This window comes from Triticum dicoccoides, chromosome 7B (genome assembly GCF_002162155.2).
Source record: "Triticum dicoccoides isolate Atlit2015 ecotype Zavitan chromosome 7B, WEW_v2.0, whole genome shotgun sequence".
NCBI classification, from domain to species: Eukaryota; Viridiplantae; Streptophyta; class Magnoliopsida; order Poales; family Poaceae; genus Triticum; species Triticum dicoccoides.
In genome coordinates, this window is record NC_041393.1 from 290,730,464 (window position 1) to 290,739,906 (window position 9,443).

The 9,443-nt window shown below is 40.0% G+C and overlaps 2 non-coding genes across 2 annotated transcripts; both read right to left on the minus strand.

Moving 5' to 3' along the window:
* Positions 1-3,805: 3,805 nt before the first annotated feature.
* Positions 3,806-3,892, minus strand: LOC119342504. Its single transcript, XR_005165628.1, has one exon. It is a non-coding gene; the product is annotated as a small nucleolar RNA snoR8a (small nucleolar RNA).
* Positions 3,893-4,222: 330 nt separating this feature from the next.
* Positions 4,223-4,309, minus strand: LOC119342502. The gene has a single exon (XR_005165626.1). It is a non-coding gene; the product is annotated as a small nucleolar RNA snoR8a (small nucleolar RNA).
* Positions 4,310-9,443: the final 5,134 nt, after the last annotated feature.

The following is a 9,443-nucleotide window of genomic DNA, read 5'->3' on the forward strand; positions in this document are numbered from 1 at the left end:
TCCGAGAACTTTCAGTTCTGCACAAAAATAACACCAAGGCAACTCTGCTGAAAACAACTTCAGTCCGGGTTAGTTCCATTCAAATCATGCAAATTAGAGTCCAAAACAAGGGCTAAAGAGTTTGGAAAAGTAGATATGATGGAGACATATCAACTCCCCCAAGCTTAACCCATTCCTTTTCCTCAAGCAATTCAGTTGACAAACTGAAAGTGATAAAGAAAAACTTTTACAAACTCTGTTTGAGCTTGCTGTTGCAAAGATGTATAGCCAACATTCAGGTTTTTAGCAAAGATTATGAACTAACCATATTCACAATAACATTTAGGTCTCACATTTACTCATATCAATGGCATAATCAGCTAGTGAGCAATAATAATATATCTCGGATGACAACACTTTTTCAAAACAATCATGATATGATATAATAAAATGGTGTCTTGCTTGCCCTTTCTGAGACCGCAAAACATAAATGCAGAGCACCCCTGAAGATCAAGGACTGACTAGATATTGTCATTCATGGTAAAAAAGATCCAATCACATTCATACTCAATATCAATTAATAACAATGCATACAAATGACCATGGTGCTCTCTAACTGGTGCTTTTTATAAGAGGATGATGACTCAACAATAAAAGTAAATAGATAGGCCCTTCGGAGAGGGAAGCAGGGATTTGCAGAGGTGCCAGAGCTCGAGCTTTTTGAAATAGAGATGAATATAATTTTGAGCGGTATGCTTTCATTGTCAACATAAAAATCAAGAAATCTCGGTATCTTCCATGCTAGATACATTATAGGCGGTTCCCAAACAGAATGGTAAAGTTTTTACTCCCCCTCCATGAACAAGCACACTCCACGACTGGTCCAAAACAATGGGTACCGTCCATACCAACAAGAGTCATGGGGGAGTTTTGTTTGATATTATATTTTGATTTGATTTGAGCATGGAACTAGGCATCTCGATTACCAGCCACTTTCTCGTGAATGACAAGTGAATCAACACTCATTGTGAGAATAAGCCACCTAGCACGGAAGATACTGACAGCCCCCAGTCGCTACATGAGCGATTGGGGCATACAAAATAGATTATTATTTGAAGGTTTAGAGTTTGGCACATGCAAATTTACTTGGAGCTGCAGGTAAATACCGCATATAGGTAGGTATGGTGGACTCATATGGAACAACTTTAATTTTATGTAAGTGGATGCACAAGCAGCATTCCCACTTAGTACAAGTGAAGGCTAGCAACAGATTGAGGAATGACCAACTAGAGAGGGACACCAGTCATAAACATGCATTGAGATTAACAAACATTGAGTGCAAGCATGAGTAGGATATAAGTCACCATGAACATAAATATCGTGGAGGCTATGTTGATTTTATTTCAACTACATGTGTGAATATGTGCAAAGTCAAACCACTCGAATCATTCAAAGGAGGATACCATCCTAATACTACATCACAACCATTTTAAAAGCATGTTGGCACGCAAGGTAAACCATTATAAACTCCTAGCTAATTAAGCATGGAATGAGTTACTATAATCTCTAATTGTCATCGCAAACATGTTTCATTCATAATGGGCTGAATCAAGAACGATGAACTAATCATATTTAAAAAAACAAGATAGGTCGAGTTCATACCAGCTTTTCCTCATCTCAATAATTTCATCAAATATCATCATTATTGCCTTGCACTTGCACGACCGAACAGTGTGGATAATAATAATAGTGCACGTGCATTGGACTAAGCTGGAATCTGTAAACATTTACTTCAAAGGAGAAGACAAAGTAATTTGGGCTCTTTGTTAGATCAACAATAATGCATATGAGAGCCAGCCATCATTTTCATCATGGTGTTCTCCCCTCAACCCCAAAGAATGGAAAAACGATTTCAAAGAAACACACTGAAATATTTTTGGAGTTTTCGTTTGTCTGAAGAAAGCAAAAAACAAGAACGAGAAAAACTATTTACATGGGAAAACTCTCAACAAGCAAAAAGAAGAACGAGAACTATTTTTGGGTTTTCTTTAATACTACTACTAAACAAGGATAGGAAAACTAAAAAGAAGCTACAACTAATACTTTTGGATTTTCTCAAAGTTTTTCAAATACCAAGAAGAAAACGGGAAAAAGAAAATAGACTAGCATGGATAATATAATGAAAAAGTATGAACACCAACAACTGGAATGAGTGTGTGAACATAATGTAATGTATGTGAGAAATATGTACTGCCCAAGCTTAGGCTTTTGCCTAAGTTGGTCTATGCCCATGGATCAAAGCAGCCCTCTCCTGGGTACTGAGGAGGATCCTGAGGGTTCCACTAGTTAGCGAGCTCCTGTGGCTCCCACTGATAAATATACTCCTTATACAGATCAACTGATGGTTCTGGCTCAGGAACTGGGGATCGCGTCCGCTCCCAGTATGCATAAATGTCCTCGGGAAAAATGAGGTACCTGCCTGAATGAATATTGAACAAAGAAGGTGGAGGCAAAGTAATAATCTAACAAGTCTTTTGGCTGAATACCAGGTTATAGATGAGTCTCTTGTCCTTATCATCACTAATAAAATCATGTGCTACCATACTATTATAGTCTAAGTATCTAGTGGGTAGCAGCATCTCCTCTTCCTCATCGTGCCTAATGGGTATCTCGAAGCATCTAGCAAGGCGGGAGTCATAGATACCTCCAAAGATAGGACCCCTCGAACGGTTTAAACTCAACCTTCGAGCAACAATGGCGCCCAAGCTAAAAGTTCTATAACGAAGTAAAGCATGGCACAAAATAGCGAGGTGAGGGGCACTAAGGCCTCCATGATCCCGTGACCAATTAAAAATCTCCCAGCAAAGAATGAGTAATAGCGCAAAACAGGAAAAATGCAAACTAGCCACTCTCGCTTCCGACACTCATCTCCCTTCCCTTACAGTGAATTCATCAATAAAATCTTCCACCTCTCTAGTACGTGGTTCACTGATGTTGCCCTCACAAGATAATTTGCAAATCTCGCAAAAATAATAAAGCGTTATCTCCTTATGCTCATCATAGAAATAAAACTCTACCGTGGGTGGTGATTTCCTAGCATGAATGTGAAAATTTTGCACGAAGGTATTAGTGAGTAGGAGGTATTGATCACACTTATCATGGAGGAAGTCGGTGATGCCTGCATTCTCAGCCAAATAATAGAAATCCTCATAAGTTCCAGCCGCCCTCAAGAATGCATCACTTGGCCATTCACATGGCCGAACCTCTGCAGTGTGAGGAAGGTTGTACTTGGGCTTCTTCTTTTCCTCATTCTCATTTTCTTCAGAACCCCGACTTGAAGAGCCTCTCAACCATCTCTTCATCGTTTCTTTTCTATGAAAATTCCTAAAAAATTTAGTGACTCAAAATAAAAGTAAACCAAACTCAACAAGATTGATAGCAACTACTCCTACAAGTGTCTAGAGGCTATATCATGCATCAAAACTACTTGTGACCATATAAATTCGACATGCAAGCACAAGAACAAGGTCACCACAGCAGCAAAAATTTGCAATATATAAAGCAGTAGAATAAAAACTAATTGGACCATTGGAGGAGTCACCTACCGAAGAACAATGTCCCAAAATATTTTTGTAAATGATATGCATGTTTTCCTCAAAATCAAACTGCGCCATTCCTTGCATACTAATCTTGAAACACATTAACTGCTGGTAGTCGAACTCGAGAGTTCCGTATACATCAGAAACGCTCCATAATAAATCAGCGAAAACAACAAAGAAAAAAGATGAATTCGAAAAAGCAGATTGAACAAGAATGGATGGTTTATTGTTGCTCAGATTTTATGGGTGTATAGGAGCCGTTCACAAGGAACTCCCATCAGCACAAGGAATATTTTTATAACCACTGCACCACCAAAGGTTCAACACCCGAAATCAGAAGCACCACAAGATCTTGAACTATACTAGCAACAGAAACCAGTCAACACTAGCTGAGAGTGACTGATGGTTGTTTCAAAATCAAACACTAGAATAAATTAGTAAACAATCCGAGCAAATGATATGTATGTTTTCCTCAAAATCGAACCACACCATTCCTGGCATACTAATCTTGACATAGATTAACTACTGGCAGTCAAACTCGAGAGTTACGTATACAATAGAAACGCTCCATAACAAATCAGCAAAAACAACAAAGAAAAAAGATGAATCCGAAAAAGCAGATTGAACAAGAATGGATGGTTTATTGGTGCTCAGATTTTATGGGTGTATAGGAGCCATTCACAAGGAACACCCATCAGCACAAGGAATATTTTTATAATCACTGCACCACCAAAGGTTCAACCCGCGAAATCAGAAGTACCACAAGATCTTGAACTATACTAGCAACAAAAAGCAGTCAACACTAGCTGAGAGTGACTGATGGTTGTTTCAACAAACAAATAGTTTCTTGACATCATAACACAGACCAAAGAACCATTGTTACCTCACAATGCAGATAAATAGATCGACTCTAGCAAGCAAGGACCTGCCCTCTCCTCTCTGGAGAAAGGAAGAGGGTTTCGGTTTTCTTGTCACAAATTTAATGGCTAATGTGGTGGTGTAGTAAGCAAATTGGATTGTACCTAGGGCAGAGCATGAGGAGAGGGAGAGAAATACCTTTGATGGTGTCATCCAACACTTGGGTCGGAGCAGCAAGACGTAGATGGATCGGTGCTCTTCTGTGTGGTGCACTTGCGCATGACGCGGACAATATTTTCTTGCCGTTAACGTCTTGACCAATCTGCTACCAGCATGCATGGTATAAAAACGATGCATGCATAGGGATCTCCATGAGTTGCCATTCCTTGTTGACATCCAACCACCATCCTACATAGATTAATTAGCATGCATGTCAACAATGACAAATAATCAAGACTATTATGCAGCATGACAGAAATTCATGAAGAAACTGGCATCTTCAATAGGCAAGATCTAACATTACTAGTAAAGGCGTGCATACTAACATCACAAACATGCATCGTATAGTAAATCAACATTGTATCTTGCAAGTCAATAGTATCACAAAGAACAAGATATCATAAGATGAATGATGGAACTCAAATTCTAATCTCACATAGATAAAATTCACTGCCATAGTAACAGTACATCTCACTTGGATATATCTAAGAAATCCAGTTGGTTCTCATAAGCAAGTGTTCTTAGGTTTGCCTTAACATGACAGCTTAAGGTAACACAATAAAATGGATAGAACAATAACAGAAACAACTCAGATTACACACATAGCCCTATCCATAGTGCTACCTATAGATAAAATCATGCATACTCGAATATAAACTGAAAAACAACAACTAGAGCAAGACGTTATTGTTGTTTTCTACAAATAGAAGTGCAACATTACTTTCCAAGAATCAGAAAGTTGCTTGCTTTTAGTACACAAGCTCAGGTAGTGCAACATATCTAGCAGAAAAATAGCAGCAAAATGTCAGCAACAAGCACTAAGGCCAGACACTTGAGATGGTGATTCCCGTGGTTTTCTCCTCCACATGTCAGCAACAAGCACTAAGGCCTCCACCAGTACATGCCAAAAGACCCATTCAGAATTCAGATCACACCTACACATGATGAACCATTCGAATTCGAACCAACTTGAAGTAGAGCAGGCCTGATCTGACTGACCTTGGTGATGGCGGTGGTGAAGGAAGCAGAGTAGGTCTTGCCATGGTCGACGTGCCTGATGGTGCCGACGTTGACGTGGGGCTTCCTGCGACGCATATTCAGCCGAGAGACCACTCAAATCAAGGGGAGCAGATCTGGGCAGAAAGGGTAGGGAATGGGCGCTCAACAATAAACAAAGAAGAAGTGGTTCAGAGACAGTGTCGGTGTGTATGTTCACATTTCTCAATACTAAGGATAACACATGAAAATAAATACATTAATTACTAACTAATCACAAAGATATTACCTTCAAGCCATCAGTTTAGAGTCTTGCACCACTGAGCCAGGGAATGGCGGATGCCGAACACAAATACTCATTGTAAGTATATCTCAAATTTGATCAGAAAATTGACATGAATATTAACCTGTATAGGGACTCCCTAAAAAGGTATACACACTAAATTTTGTTATCACTTTGTTTGAGAAAAATTCAATGGTGGATGGTGGATGCCAAACATAAACACAAATACTCATAGTGTATCTCAAAACTAATCATAGAGATGATAGCATCAAGCCATCTGTTTAGAGTCATGTGCCACTGAGCCAGTGAATGGTGGATGCCAAACATAAAGACACATGGGAATATGTTTATAATTTGACCATAAATAGGCATGAATAATAAGCTCTACAGGCACTCCCCAAGAGAAGTACACACAATAGGTTTTTTTGTAGTTATCTACAATACAATCATTGGTTTGCAACATACTATTTATATCTAGAACCAGAATAGTCACTTGAGTAGGGATGCAACTTTGTGACCCTTAAGAGTACCCTCTCAACCTCCTTAGTTTAACCAAATAAACTAAATTTTCAAAAGTTATGTGGCTTCTAAAAATTCAGTTTATTTAGTTGAACTAAAGAGGGTCACATAATACCCTACAAGGTACCCATTTGCACTCCTACACTCGAACACACACCCACACTATGGAGACTTTTGAGATTCACATATCACATTCACATGCACATTCAGTAAATTCAATGGAGTTCAGTAAACATGGAGTATAGAATAGAGGTTCAGACTTCAGACCCAGGCTGTAGGCGTTGGTGACGGAGATGATCCAGGCTGTAGGACTTGGAGATGATCTGCAGCAGGTGGAGAAAACATGTAGCCGCCACCATATGACTCAACCGAAATCAGACGTCTGCGCTTCTAGACCAACACACAGATGAACTACTATGCTTCATTGCTCTTTGATAAGAACAAATACTTCCTGCATCACCATATTCCTCACGTGGACATGGAATCTTTTCCATGCTTCAGGCCAGTCTTGGCTGCTCTACATGATGCTGGGTTTGCTTAGCTTCTGCTCTGACGTCCGCGATTGGAATGACGAGCTAATTCTTCAGTTCTATAGAACTATGCATTTCTCAGGAAATGCTGATGACATTGCAACATGGGCTCTGGACTGAATGTGTGAAGACACTCATTATAAAGCACTTGTTGACGAACTTCTTTGTGCTCTTCGAGTAGATCCACCCCTTGAAGAAGCTAAAAAGATCTATGAAGAACCTGAGCTGCCACATCATCTAATGCGAGTGCTGATGAAGCCATTGGTTGAAGGAGGAGCTCCATTGACTACCTTCTTGGTGAAGGATTTGCTTTATGTGCCTCGAACAGTGTACCACATTCTGGCCAAGACACTCATCCCTATCAAAGGTCACAACTCCAACACTGAAGAAGTTGTCGGAGTCATGAAGAATCTGCTCTTCCACATCATACATGGTACTTCCATTAACACCCATGATTTCTTCATGAGGACATTGGTCACAGTGGCCCAGTCACCTTTCGTTCTGAAGCCGTATGTTCCATGGATCATGAGATTCATTAGATCTCGATCTTCCATTCATCACAAAGCTGACTGTTAGAATCATCTCAGCTATCTGCCACAAGTAGAAGTTCTTTAGAGCACCATCTCTTCAGTTTCGTGCAAGGGCAAGGCTGTCATTAATGAAGGAATTTTTCCCTTGATGGAAAATTTTGTCAGCATGCCTCCAACTCCACTTTTGATTAAACTGCCAGCCATGACACAACTGCAAATGCTTCAAGGCCATATCCTCCATCAGAAGCACCACGTGTCATGATTGACCATGAACTCCTCATCAGCTTGCACTAAAAAGTTGACAAAAATCACAATTGGGTTAAGCATCAATTTGTTGCAATTCAATCAAATATGACAATGAAACATAACTCAGTGCGCAAGAACCACTACTATGCCCACGAGATCTTTGATAGAATATGGGCCATACTCTTACACCTGAAGACAGATGAAGAACTTTTTGCAGCAGCATTCCAGATGAACTTTGATTGGGTAGATCGGCCCAAGAAGAAGTTCAAGAAGGTTCAAGTTCCTCCTCTCGTCCCGAGCTTAGAGTCTTCATCATGCATTGCTGATGAAAATGAAGATGTTGAAGACATTCATAGGATCCCAACAACAATGTTAGCACTCGTCTGACTTTGTCATGAATATATTCTTCAGGGATGTTAGTTCTATGTTTCACCTCCTTTTGGTCATTTGATGACAAAAGGGGAGAAGTCCGAATTAGTCTTCAAGCGGGTCGTTATATGGGCTATTTTTTTGCTGAGTTACAACTCTTGACCTTCATTGGATTTACCTTTGTGGTGCTTGTGAGTCTGGAAACATGACCAGATTCAAGCATTCCACGAAGACAATCATGACCACTACTCATCCCTTTGAATTAGTTCATATGGAACTCTATGGTCCCACTCATTATGCCACACTAACCAATGCAGCATCACTCTATGGATTCGTATAGTTGATGATTATTCTCATTACACCTGGGTGCATATCATTACCTTCAAGACTAAAGTGAAGGGTGTCTTTAGACGGTTCACGAACCGGGCCATGAGGAATTATGGTCTCAAGATCAAGCACATTAGAAGTGACAATGACACCGAGTTCAAGACACCGGCCTTGATGATTATCTTGACGAACTTGGTATCACTCATGAGCTGTGTGCTCCATATACTCCTTAGCAGAATGAAGCATCGGAATGCAAGAACATGACACTCATCGAGATGGCTCGCACTATGCTTGATGAATACAAGACTTCTCATCGGTCATGGCGTGAAGCAATTGATACTACATGTCACATCATCAATCAGGTATATCTTCATAAATTCCTCAAGAAGACCTCATATGATCTCCTCACTGACAAGAAACCCAATGTGAGTTATTTCAAATATTCTGTGCTAAATGTTGGATTAGAGATCAACATTACAATTCTAGATTTGCCTCAAAAGCACATGAGGGTTTTATGCTTGGTTATGGAAAGGACTCACGCTACAGAGTCTTCAACACCTACCACAACAAGGTTGTTGAAATTGCAGATGTGCAGTTCAATGTAACTAACAACTCGAAAAGAGAGCACCTGCCTACTGTGCTAGATAAAATGCCTCCTGAGGAATCTATCAAGTTGACGGGGACTGGTGAAATTGTGCCTAGTGAAGAAATAGTTGAAGAACAAGTTCATTCCCTGTCGTGAGAAACTGTTGATCCTAAAGAAAATGAAAGTGAGGAAAATGCTCAACAACAACAAGTCCCTCATCCATCTCATCCATGAGTGGGGAATGAAGTGCAGGTTGAGAAGATCCTGCACAACATCACTGCACCTGGTCCCCTCACTTGCTCAAGAGCTTCACATTTAGCTAACTTTTGTGGGCATTTTGCAATTGTCTCTATCACATAGCCCACCAAAGTTGATGAAGCATTTCTGGAGCCTGAATGGATT